Source organism: Callorhinus ursinus, unplaced genomic scaffold, assembly GCF_003265705.2.
Source record: "Callorhinus ursinus isolate GAN/ISIS: 27379988/994484 unplaced genomic scaffold, GSC_fseal_2.0 scaffold55, whole genome shotgun sequence".
In the NCBI taxonomy this organism is placed as follows: Eukaryota; Metazoa; Chordata; class Mammalia; order Carnivora; family Otariidae; genus Callorhinus; species Callorhinus ursinus.
Window position 1 is genome coordinate 8,711,799 of NW_027397117.1, and position 12,441 is coordinate 8,724,239.

At 47.1% G+C, this 12,441-nt stretch overlaps 1 long non-coding RNA gene across 3 annotated transcripts; it reads left to right on the forward strand.

Moving 5' to 3' along the window:
* Window positions 1-26: 26 nt before the first annotated feature.
* LOC112817552 (uncharacterized) lies at window positions 27-10,309 on the forward strand. 3 transcript variants are annotated; one of them, XR_003206417.2, is made up of 4 exons: window positions 27-424; window positions 776-1,016; window positions 3,745-4,140; window positions 10,027-10,309. It is a non-coding gene; the product is annotated as an uncharacterized lncRNA (long non-coding RNA). The 3 variants fall into 3 exon arrangements; XR_012375711.1 differs by having other exon boundaries at window positions 3,745-4,016; XR_012375712.1 differs by lacking the exon at window positions 3,745-4,140.
* The last annotated feature ends 2,132 nt before the right edge of the window (window positions 10,310-12,441 follow it).

Genomic DNA, 12,441 nt, shown 5'->3' on the forward strand with positions numbered 1-12,441 from the left:
AAGGGCGGGATGGGTCTGACGTCGCGGCCGGGCTGGCGTCCGGGCGCCCGCGCGCTCCCCACGAGGGCTCCGGAGCTGCCACCTGCCTGGACTGGTCGTTGCCCTAGCGACGGCGCGTTTGACCTAGCCGGGGGGAAACTGGGCTGGGGTGCGGTCCACGCCGCCCCAACCCCTACGTGAGCGGCCTTCATCCATGAAACCCTGGCAAGCTCCAGGAAAAGGAGCTTTTTCCAAGAAGGTCTCTTTCTACATGTCCGCTGCTTCGAATACCACCTCTCTGGCCCCTGCTGGAGGAGGAGCTTTCATCTCATTGGCGAGAACTCAAGAACAGATAGCAAATTCACACAATATTGCATTCCACACAGAAGCGTGAGCGAGGGGCGCTTGGGTGGCTCAGTCGGTTGAGCGTCTGCCTGCGGCTCAGGTCATGATCCCAGGATCTTGGGATCGGGTCCCGCGTTGGGCTCCCTGCTCCGCGGGGAGCCTGCTTCTCTCTCTTCCCTCTGCCTGCTGCTCCCCCTGCTTGTGCTCTCTCTCTGACAAATAAATTTTAAAAATCTTAAAAAAAAAAAAGTGAGTGAGTGATAGGAGATTCTGTCCCAACCATAGAGGCGGGGACCGTAGGGGCGGGGAACTGATACTTGAGAGAAAGAAGTGAAAACGGATTGGAGAAAAGGCGAAGGGAAGAGAGACATTGGGGAGAGGGCTGAAATTTCCCAACTGAAAATTAACAGTTGATGTTTATGATTCCTTCCTACTGACATATCCACACCAGGTTCTGTCAAAGCAATCATCAGTTCTGTGAACTGTGAAAGAAGATTTAAAATTAAGTGAGCATTGTCACAGAGTCACTCTAGAGTCGAGAGCACACTGGGGAAGTAGGGCCTAGTTCAAGTCCAGGAACACCTCAAACTTTCGACTTCGTCAGTTGCAGCTTGTTAGTTTCAACTCCACCGTCTCCTCCACTTAACCTTCTACTTTGCAGTGAAATGGAAGATGTTAACACCTGACAGCTGGTGAGTCATGTATTAGTAAGTTTAAACTGAGCTAGCGGGCGCCTGGGTGGCTCAGTTGGTTAGGCGACTGCCTTCGGCTCAGGTCATGATCCTGGAGTCCTGGGATCGAGTCCCGCATCGGGCTCCCTGCTCAGCGGGGAGTCTGCTTCTCCCTCTGACCCTCTTCCCTCTCGTGCTCTCTCCCATTCTCTCTCTCTCAAGTAAATAAAAATAAAATCCTTTAAAAAAAAATAAAAAAATAAACTCAGCTAGCAGCAATCATAATTGCTTTAAAAGGAATTATGTAACCTTGTGGCTCTTGCCTGATCTTCTGCACCCTTGAAATTCAGAGCACACTTTGAATTTCAGTGGACTCCATGTCTCCTTCAAAGAAATGCTTTGATTGCTTTACCTCCTCTTCTTGACAGACAAAAGAGAGATTGCAAAAAGCATGGGTTCAGGAATCTAATAAAGATTCAAAATTCCTGTCAACCACATCGGAATGTTTTGTTAGCTACAGAATGAGATCTGTAAAATATGTATCTTAGAGAGTTGCTGTAGTGTTCAAGTGAGGTCCACACAAAAACTTGTACCTGAATGCTCACAGCAACATTATTCATAATAGCCAATAAAGTGAAAACCCAGATGTCCATCAACTGATTAATAAACAAAATTTGGTATATCCATAGGATGAAATATTAACCATAAAAAAGGAATGAATTTCTGATACTGCTACAATGTGGATTATAATATTGAAAATACTACACTGTGAAAGAAAAGTCACAAAAGACCCCATATAGTATAAGTCCATTTATATAAAATGTTTGAAATAGGCAAATCCATAGAGATAGCAAGTAGATTAGTAAGTGCCTTGGGCTGAGGGGATTGGGGAAAACGGGAAGTGACGGCTAATGGGCATGGGGTTTCCTTTAGGGGTGATTGATGAAAATGTCCTAAAATTGTGTGATGGTTACACAATTTTGTGCATATATTAAAAACCACTGGATTGTGTACTTTAGAGGACTTGTATGGCATGTGAATTATATCTCAGTAAAGCTGTTACTTTTTTTTAAGATTTTATTTTTAAGTAATCTCTACACTCAGCATGGGGCTCGAACTCACAACCCCTAGATCCAGAGTTGCATGCTCCACCAGCTGAGCCAGCCAGGTGCCCCAAAGCTATTACTTTTTCAAAAAATAAAATGAGATAACAAACCTCTGAAAGCCCCTGACTCTGCTGCCTCTCCAAGAACAAGGGATCAGTATATCTAACTTTGTTTTTCTCTATTCAGTTAGCAAAATCTTGTAAGCAATTTGATCTGAGGAAATTTAAACAAATATCCACCATGATATTTCTCTTTAGAATGTCTAAATCAAATGAAGAAGATGATCTGATTTGACCCAAGGCACTTTGGGGCAGAAGAAATGGACCACTAAGATTACAAAGCTCATCAAAAGAAAATGAGCAATATCAGCAGGCCTAGAGCAAGAGATAAGGGAAGGAAGGAGATGGCTCTACAAAGTAATTATAGAAAGACCCGAGGGCTGCCCCCAAAGTCATTTAACCAGTCTTTTAAACATTAAGGGCTATGTCCCATTCCACTTCCTGCATTCCAGACCCCTTCAGGAAAAGTGCTCACCCTGACCTGAAGCCACCTGCCAGCCCCCGCTCCTCCACAAAACAGAATTGCAACTGAGATGCCCCTCTTACTGCCCCCAAAATACTTCACCCAACTACAAGGCCTGAAAAAACAACAACTGAGTAGCCAGGTGAGGGGCTGGTGCTTGTATCTCACCTAGTAAGCTATGAGAACAAATTCCAGATCTGGGGGATCCAGGAAGAATAGAGGACACAAATCGCTTCCGTGGAATCTGGCAGGGAGGTGGGCTCCATGCCTGTCACATGGCAGGATGTCTCTCAGAGCAGGACAGCTTTAGGTGGCCCAGGGCCCACGACGTAAAAGGCAGCCAGAAGCAAGGAGCTGCTTGAAGTGAAGCAAAGCTCAGAGTCATTTGGGAAAAGTTTTTTCTGCTTTCTAAATCTGCCCCCAACTCACACAGTATATGTTAAGAAAAAAGACTCCAAAATATACTCTTAAGTGAAAAGAACAAAGTTAAAAACAGTGTATATAATATGCCCATTTGCATTTTTTTAGGGACACACCCCCACCCACCCCCACACACACATGCTTGTAATTTTCAGAAATGATCTCTGGAAGGACGCACAGTAAACTGCAGCAGTGGTTGTTTCTGGACGGAAAACTGAAGAGCTTGGGGACAGGAGTGGGAAAGAGACTTGTTTTTCACTCTATCTATATACTCAGGCACTTTGTGGAAGTTTGTGTCATGTACTTGGCTTACCTATTTAAAATAAATTCAGGGAGCGCCTGCGTGGCTCAGTTGGTTAAGCGTCTGCCTTCTGCTCAGGTCATGATCTCGGGGTCCTGGGATCGAGCCCCGCGTCGGGCTCCCGGCTCACTGGGAAGCCTGCTTCTCCCTCTCCTCCCTGCTTGTGCTCTCTCTTGCTATCTCTGTCACTATCTGTCTCTCTCTCAAATAAATAAATAAAATCTTAAAAAAAATTAAAAAAAAATTCAGAATTAAAAAAAAAAACCCTCTTTTCTGCAAAACCCACCGTTCAAGCCTATATGAACCTCTGGTTCACATGATGTGTACGTGGCTTTGTGTAATTTAATAAGCCACATATTATACATAGTGTGAACATGCTGTATGAATTTTCCCTTCTCAGCCTTACCTCTTCCAGGTGATCTGCTCAGGCTCAGATAACCTCACCTGAGGGCACAAACAGCTTCATCCCCTGAGCAATCAAGAGGCAATTCAAAGGACTCAGAGCTTATTTCTTCCAAACAGCCTAGGCAGCCCCCACGAGCCCAAGAAAAGAGAAGATGTGGACAAGTGGTAGCTGACACCCCAGGGACAGCCTGGAAGCCACTGCCCCCTAAGGCCAGCCTCACACAGCTCCCACCTGGGGATTCATCTCCCAGGAAGGCCTGGCCCAGGGTGAGTGAGGACCATATAGTATCTCCCCTCCTGGAAGGAAAGTCTGGTCAATACACCTAGGAACGTTCAGGCTTGGAGGAGAACTAAGGAGGTGACACAACCCTCCATCACTTTTACTTTGTGGGTATGTTGGCTTTGATTTGGTTTTTGGTGCAGCAGATCTCCCTTCATGGCATTGCCATTCCAGAATGTGGCATGGACTGAGGATGGTGGCAGAGGTGGAAGTGGGGAGAGGCCCTCAGAAATGGGGAAGAGAATCAGGCCAGGTCCTACTTTTTATTCTCTGTCCCAGCCCAAGGGAGCTGGAAATGAGAGTCAGGAGCAAGGGGGCTTGGAAACAAAATAGCAAAGACAAGCTACCTTTGCTGTGCAAGTGAAGGAGCAGGGATCTTTCAGAGAGCACACACATGGCTGTGGGGGAAGTGTGGGAAGTGGAGAAGTGGGGACAAAGGCAGGTTCAAGAGTAAGGGCAGGAATGGTGATGACGGAAGGTGGTTGTGTCTGCCCAGCCCTCCGTCCTGCCCCCAGCACAGGGCCGAGTACGCGTTAAATGAATGGATGAGCGAATGAATAGAAAAATGGCAAAAGCTGCAGCTGTCAATAAAGGCCACCAAGGCAAAGCAGAGAGGGATGTGGGGAAGAGAAAGGCACTCAGGGGGCGCCTGGGTGGGTCAGTCGTTGGGCGTCTGCCTTCGGCTCGGGTCATGATCCCGGGGTCCTGGGATCGAGTCCCGCGTGGGGCCCCCCGCTCGGCAGGAGGCCTGCTTCTCCCTCTCCCACTCCCCCTGCTTGTGTTCCCTCTCTCACTGTGTCTCTCTCTCTCAAATAAATAAATAAAATCTTTAAAAAAAAAAAGAAAGGCACTCAGGGTCCTGCCTGGGAGGGCAGAGAGACAGGGTGAGGGCTCCAGAGGCAAAGATCCTTGTTGGGGAATTGAGGGTTAAATTAAACTTTTGCCCAACCTAAAGTGACCCCCAAGTCCTGGCTGACTTAGGACAAAATGAAACACTTACCTGCAAATAGCATCAAAAGGCCAATGAGCGGCAGGCGACACCTCACAATGCTCTTGAACCTTGTGGGATAGAGGGATTTGAGACAGAAAGAAAATGGTGATACAATTTAAAGAAAAGGAAAAGAAAAGAGCATGCCTCCGCACTTTCCCCACCCCTAGATCCAGGAAAACTGGCCAGGTCAGGCCCCTCAGCCACATCATCATTTTAAAATGAAAATCCAGCCTAGCCTATGAGCAGGCATTTTCCAAATGGCTGCAGAATTCCTGCACCTTCCAAAAATACCTCTTCACGGAACCCCTGCCAGGGAGCGAGGGCCACATGCCCAGGCTGGAACCAACCATTCGGGCTTCCTGAGCCTAGGAGCTCCCACCCACATGCTCTGCAGACCCTAGATGCAGGAAGTGCCCCCTGCTCCGTGGGTAAACCCAGCCAGACAGCTACGGGTGCTGAGCTCAAGACTGGCAGCAAAGCATCCTCTCGCTGCACTTACAACAAAAAAGATTGTGTGACTTCCAGGAGTGGTTTTCAAACCTATCACTGCATATAAACCATCTGTGCAGCTTTGTAAACTAGACACCAAGCCTCTCATGGATTATATGAAGCAGAAGCTCTGAGAAGGGTCACCCAGACCACGGGGCCGGGGGGAGGGTGTGGGGGATTGGGGGACAGCAACTGGAGTAGTGACTAGGAGGTGGCACAAGGGGGACTAGAGAGAGGCTAGTCGGTGATATTCTGTGTCCTGACCTGGAAATTACCCAGTTTGTTGACTTCATGAAAACTCATCAAACTCTATTCACGTGTGCACTTTTCTGTATGTTTTTGTTACACTTCATTTTTCAAAAAGTTCCCGGGTGAATTCTGCTCCCCTACCAGATTTGAAGACCACTGAGTCAGAGGTCCAGGGTGAGGGTCTTAGGTTACATTAGAGAAGCTGTGTGCTTTGGGGTGTATGTTGGATCTAGCTACAGGGGTCTGACTCTACTCTTAGGCAAGTCTCTGACTTTCAAAGGAAAGAAGCTCCAGGGAAGGGAAGGGACCCCGGTGGGAGGCGCTCCAGGGTACAGCCCTCCTGTGCCCAGAGATGCTAGTGACTTGTCCTGCACCCTGCTTCTTGGACAGGGCTTGCTCAGGCCTGTGACCCAACTCAAGAGGGCCATTTTCACCTGTGGCTTTGGTTTTCCTTCCCTGGTTAAAGAGGCTACAGAGACTACCAGCTTCTTGCCACCCTCCTCCGTCCCTTTTCCAGGGCAAAATCAGGTTTTTGGAAGGATATGCTACTTCCCCACAGGATCTGGGGGATTCAAGCGCATTGACTAATGTCTTCCACCAGGCACTAGGTGCTGAGGACACAGCAATGAACAAATCGGTCCCTACGGTCCTTATTGGGCTTATATTTTAATGTGGAGCCTGGCATTCCATTACATGTGAAGGAGATCAGGAAACGCCACCTCAAAATCTACCACTGTGGCTTAAGGATTATTTTGAGTTGAAGGCAATTAAGAAACAGAAAACTTGAAGGAAAAAAAAAAAAGCAAAGAAACAGAAAACACAAGTTCTTTGTCCTCTTTCTGCAGGAAACAAAGCATAAATTTTCCTTTTGCAAAGGAAATTTCTATTTGTAAAGGCGCTACCCCCTCTTACCAGAAAGAGAACTTGGAGAGAACTCACCACTTTATCATCAGTTCAATCTGCATAACAAACCTTCCTCAATCACCCTTATCTTCCATTAGTTTCCTATGTATATTTAACTTAACACACTTTGCTGTCCCTAGAAACCCAAATCCTCCCCCTTTCCCCAATGAAGTTAAGAATATAAGCCTTTCGGGGCACCCGGGTGGCGCAGTTGTTTAAGCCTCTCTGCCTTTGGCTCAGGTCATGATCCCGGCCCGGATCGAGCCCCACATGGGGCTCCCCGCTCAGCGGGAAGTCGGCTTCTCCCTCTGCCCGTCCCCTTCCCCCCTGCTCATGTGCGTGCTCTCTCTCTCTCTCAAATAAAACCTTAAAACAAAAAAAGAATATAAGCCTTTCAGGGGCTGCCCCCTCACCCGTCACGCAGCACCATGCACATTTGTGGGGAACCTGGTGCTAAACCATTCATAGACTACCTGCTTCTGGGTCGGGGTTTCCTAGGTAGCAGGAGCAGCTCCCTCGCTGTGATCTATTCAAAGTTGGCCCTCATCACAAGGGCTTGGAAGAAAACAAAACAACAACAACAGGGGCGCCTGGGCGCCTGGGTGGCTCAGTCGTTAAGCATCTGCCTTCAGCTCAGGTCATGATCCCAGGGTCCTGGGATCGAGCCCTCCATCGGGCTCCCTGCTCAGTGGGAAGCCTGCTTCTCCCTCTCCCCCTCCCCCTGCTGTGTTCCCTCTCTCGCTGTATCTCTCTGTGTCAAATAAATAAATTAAAAACAACAACAACAACAACAACAAAAGAAAATAAGAATATAAGCCTTTCAACCTATGGAACGGGAGAAGATATTTGCAAATGATATATCTGATAAAGGGTTAATGTCCAAAATCTATAAAGAACCCATCAAACTCAAATCCAAAAAACAAATAATCCAGTTAAGAATTGGGCAGAAGACACAAATAGACATTTTTCCAAAGAAGATGTACAGATGGCCAACAGACACATGAAAAGATGCTCAGCATCACTCATCAGGAGGGAAATATAAACCAAAATCATGAGGAGATACCACCTCTTACCAGTCAGAATGGCTAAAATTAACAACACAAGAAACAACAGGTGTTGCAAGGATGTGGAGAAAGGGGAACCCTCTTACAATGTTGGTGAGAATGCAAACTGGGGCAACCCCTCTGGAAAACAGTATGGAGGTTCCTCAGAAAGTTAAAAATAGAGCTACCCTACAATCCAGTAACTGCACTACTAGGTATTTATCCAAAGGATACAAAAATTCAAAGGGATTATATGCACCCCAAGTTTATAGCAGTATTATCAACAATATGGAAAGAACCCAGATGTCCATCTACAGATGAATGAATAAAGAAGATGTAATACACACACACACACACACACACACACACACACACACACACACACACAGGAATATTACTCAGCCATCAGAAAGAATGAAAGCTTGCCATTTGCAATGACGTGGATGGAACTAGGGTATATTATGCTAAGTGAAATAAGTTAGAGAAAGACAAACACCGTATGATTTCACTCCTATGTGGAATTTAAGAAACAAATGAACATAGGGGAAAGATAAAAAATAAATTTAAAAAAAAGGAAAGGGAGGCATACTATAAGAGACTTTTTTTTTCATAAGAGACTCTTAATTATAGAGAACAAACTGAGGGTGGCTGGAGGGAAGGTGGATGGGGGGATTGGTTAAGTGGGGGATGGGTATTAAGGAGGGCACTTACTGTGTTGAGCACGGGGTGTTGTACGTAAATGATGAATCACTAAATTCTGCTCCTGCGATTATTATTACACCATATGTTAACTAAAATTTAAATAAAAACTTGAAACTAAAAAAAAGAAGAAGAATATAAGCCTTTAACTTCAACCATTTAAGAAGCCAGCTACTTCCTTTGTTGGTCCTGTGTGCCTGGGCAATAATAAACCTTTTCTCCTGTTAACCTGTTGTTTGTCAGTTTAATCCTCAGGCCCTAGCCTCTCAGCCTAAGACCATGGTGCCACCTTTCCCACACGTACTCAACAGAAGCACTCACAACAATGAAGACTTGCTCACCACTCGCTGTGCCCAGGTCTCCACGTCTGATCCTTTGCTCGTACACACTCTTCCACCTGCATTGACCTCAACCCAGCTCTGCTGTGAAAATTCAGCCAACCTCCGAACACGCTGCAAACACCAGTTCCGCTGGGAAGTGTCTCATCTCTGTGACTCTTGTGACTTGTGCCCCGCTTTACAATTTTCTTAAGAAACTCTTCCTGTTCTACTTTGCGTTCTTGTTCTCTGTGTATTTGTCTGGTTCTCCTCCCTCACCCTCAGCAGATAGGAACGGGGTATATTGTACTTGCTACATATTCTCTGCAGCACCCAGCACTATTCTGGGCCCATAAGAGGCCTTAGAATGTTTGTTGAGATGGATTGAATTGAATGATGGGACAGGGTTTCCCTTAAGAATCATCAGTTCACTTTGTTCTACCGCTCTGTAACTAACAGACAAAAAACCCTATTGGTTTTTTTTTAACTTTATTTTGAAAAATTTTAAACAGAGAAAAAATTGGTGAGAATAGTACAATTAACTCCAGTATATATATTGTTTACCAAGTGTCCAACTGTTGATGCACCCATTGTTAACATTTGCTACATTTGTTTGATATCTGTCTATATAAAATTATCATTGTTATTGTTTTTGACCCTTTTGATAATAAATTACAGGCATTGTGTCTTTGTTTTTAAAGATTATATTTATTTATTTGAGAGAGAACGAGAGCATGAGAGGGGGGAGGGCCAGAGGGAGAAGCAGACCCCTGCTGAGCAGGGAGCGCGATGCGGGACTTGATCCTGGAACTCCAGGATCATGACCTGAGCCAAAGGCAGTCCCTTAACCAACTGAGCCACCCAGGCGCCCCCCCGCCTTTTTTTAAGACTATTCATTTATTTGACAGAAAGAAAGAGCCAGAGAGCACAAGTGGGTGGGGGGATGGAATGGCAGAGGGAGAGGGAGAAGCAGGGTTCCTGCTGAACAGGCAGCCCGACGTGGGGCTCAATCCCAGGACCCTGGGATCATGACCTGAGCCGAAGGCTGATGCTTAACCCGCTGAGCCACCCAGGCGCCCTGGACATTGTATCTTATGTTCCTTTTTACTTCATAGTTATCTCCTAAAAACAAGGACATTCTCTTATACAATGATCCAGTGAAGGAAATTTATCGAATTTATGTAATATACAGTCCATATTCACATTTTTGAATCTTCCCAATTTTGTCTTTTTTGAAAGAGAATTTCAACCACCTCCCTTTTAACCTCAGTCTGTACCTTGTAATTGATTAAGTTCTTCTTTCCAGCTTATCTCTGAACTCCGGCAAAAGAGCCTGCAGCCAAAGCATCCCCTGGGAAACCGAAACTACCGGCTCGAGCAATGACGGCCCTGAGCCAGGAAGACCCCACCTGTGACTGACCCCAAGACAATGATGACCTGACCTTTACTGCCCACCTGCAGGCGCCCTCCGACCTTCGTCCCACATTTTCCTTGAGGAAACCTAGAAGTATTTTCGGCACTTTGGAGACGGTCTTGAGACGTTAGTCTGCTGTCTTCCCGGTGTCGGCCTCGCTGAAATAAATCCTTCTTGTTTCACTACCATTCATCTCCCTGTCTTTAGTTTCTGTCAGCAGGGAGAGGCCAAACCCAGTCTGTTTGGGGCCCCAGAGCCAGTGCTCCTGCACCCTTGGGCCCGGGCTACATTTATGGCTGGTTCTTCCTTCTAATCTGTGTGTTGCATTTGGTTATGTCACTTTTGCCTCTTTCCTCACTCTTCCTCTGTCTTTTGAGGCATACTACATTTACATTTATAAAATAGTCTTCAACTTGAATTTGCTGTTTTGGGGGGGAGCAGGAACACCCCAAAAGGGAGGTGCCATCTTAGCAGGAAGCACATCAGGTCAATTTGACTCATGATCAGTGATGCTAACTTCTAGTTAAGGTAGGATTCTCCACTGTGAAGTTAACATTTTTCCCGTTGTAACTTACAAGTAATCTGTGGAAATCACTCAGTATTTCGGGAACTGTGCAAATAGCCCGTTCCCTGTCTGATGAGGATTCCTGCCTGGCCCTGCTATTTTTGCCAGTCATTCAAGGAAAGTGGAGCTGGCTGCCGCCCAGGGGCTGGAAGCGCTGGAGATCACAGGGCCAGTTTGGACGGAGAAGGGAAGGCAAGCAGGGCAGGAAACGAAGCAGAGAGCCATGAAAGCAGCCTGAACGCTGAGCCGGGAGCTGAGCTGCGGCTGACAGAAGTAGGAGTGGCAGGCACCCCACACCCCTTCAGTGCCCTTCAGGACCCCTTGGGGCTGCGGCAGCGGGGCTGGCCCTTCACGCGAACCACACTCTGGAAAAGGACCAGTTTGCAGGAAGCAGAAAAACCATCCTTTCCCTCCCTATTCCCTGGTGGTCCCTGGTAATCCCTAAGGGTTTCCAAATGTCCCAGAAGCATTATTTCCAGAAAATTTCCAGGGGCCAGTGAATCTGAAGGGCTCCAGGTCTCTGGGCCCTGCCTGGCCCTCCCAGCCAGGCTCCACGCCTTGCAAATATTTGCTGTGCTGTTGTACACACCCGGGGCTGGCAGTCAAGGTGGAATGCAGGGATGCACAGCCACAGCACACACACAGCCCCGGACAAATTGGCCACAAGTCCTCTATGCCCAACCAAAAGTGCAGTCATTTCCTGTGGCTGCCGTTAACAAACCGTGGTGCAACAAACACAGCGCAAATTTATTCTCCCACAGTTCTGGAGCTCAGAAGTCTGAAATCAAGGTGTCAGCACGACGTGCAGGTTCTCTAGGGGGAATCTGTCCTCACCCTTTCCAGCTCCTGGTGGCTACAGGCCTTCTGTGACCTCCTTGGCTGTATCTTCCAATTTCCGCCACCGTGGTCACATTGCCCCCCAACTCCTCTCACAGAAAACTTGGATTTCAGGCAAGATCCTGCAGACACCCGGATAATCCAGGATAATCTCATAGTAGATCCTTAACTTGACTACATCTTTTTCCAAATCAGGTCACCTTCATAGGTTTTGGGGGTTAGCACATATCTCTTGGGGGGCCACCATTCAACCCACTACAGACGGTATCCACGTACTTTCTTTCATTCTGCACAAATGGTGATTTTCCAAATGTTTCTCTGAATGGATTCTACACTCATAGCTAGAATTCATTAAAATAGTTCGTAGGTGGCTTGGTTGGTTGAGCATCCCGCTCTTGGTTTCGGCTCAGGTCCTGGTCTCAAGGTCAAGGTCGTGGGATCAGGCCTGAGTGAGGCCCCAGTGCTCAGCCTGGAGTCTGCTTATCCCTCTCTCTCCTCCCTCTCTCTCTCTGTTTCTCTCTTGCTCTCAAAATAAACAAATAAATAAAATCTTTAAAAACAAAATGGGGGGGCGCCTGGGTGGCTCGGTTGGTTGGGCAACTGCCTTCGGCTCAGGTCATGATCCCAGGGTCCTGGGATCGAGCCCCGCATCGGGCTCCCTGCTCGGCGGGAAGCCTGCTTCTCCCTCTCCCACTTCCCCTGCTTGTGTTCCCTCTCTCTCTGTCTCTCTCTGTCTCTCTCTGTGTCAATTAAATAAATAAAATCTTAAAAAAAAAAATTAAAAAATAAAAACAAAATAGGGGCGACTGTGTGGCTTGGTTTGTTAAGCGTCTGCCTTTGGCTCAGGTCATGATCCCAGGGTCCTGGGATCGAGTCCCACATCGGGCTCCCTGCTCAACAGGGAG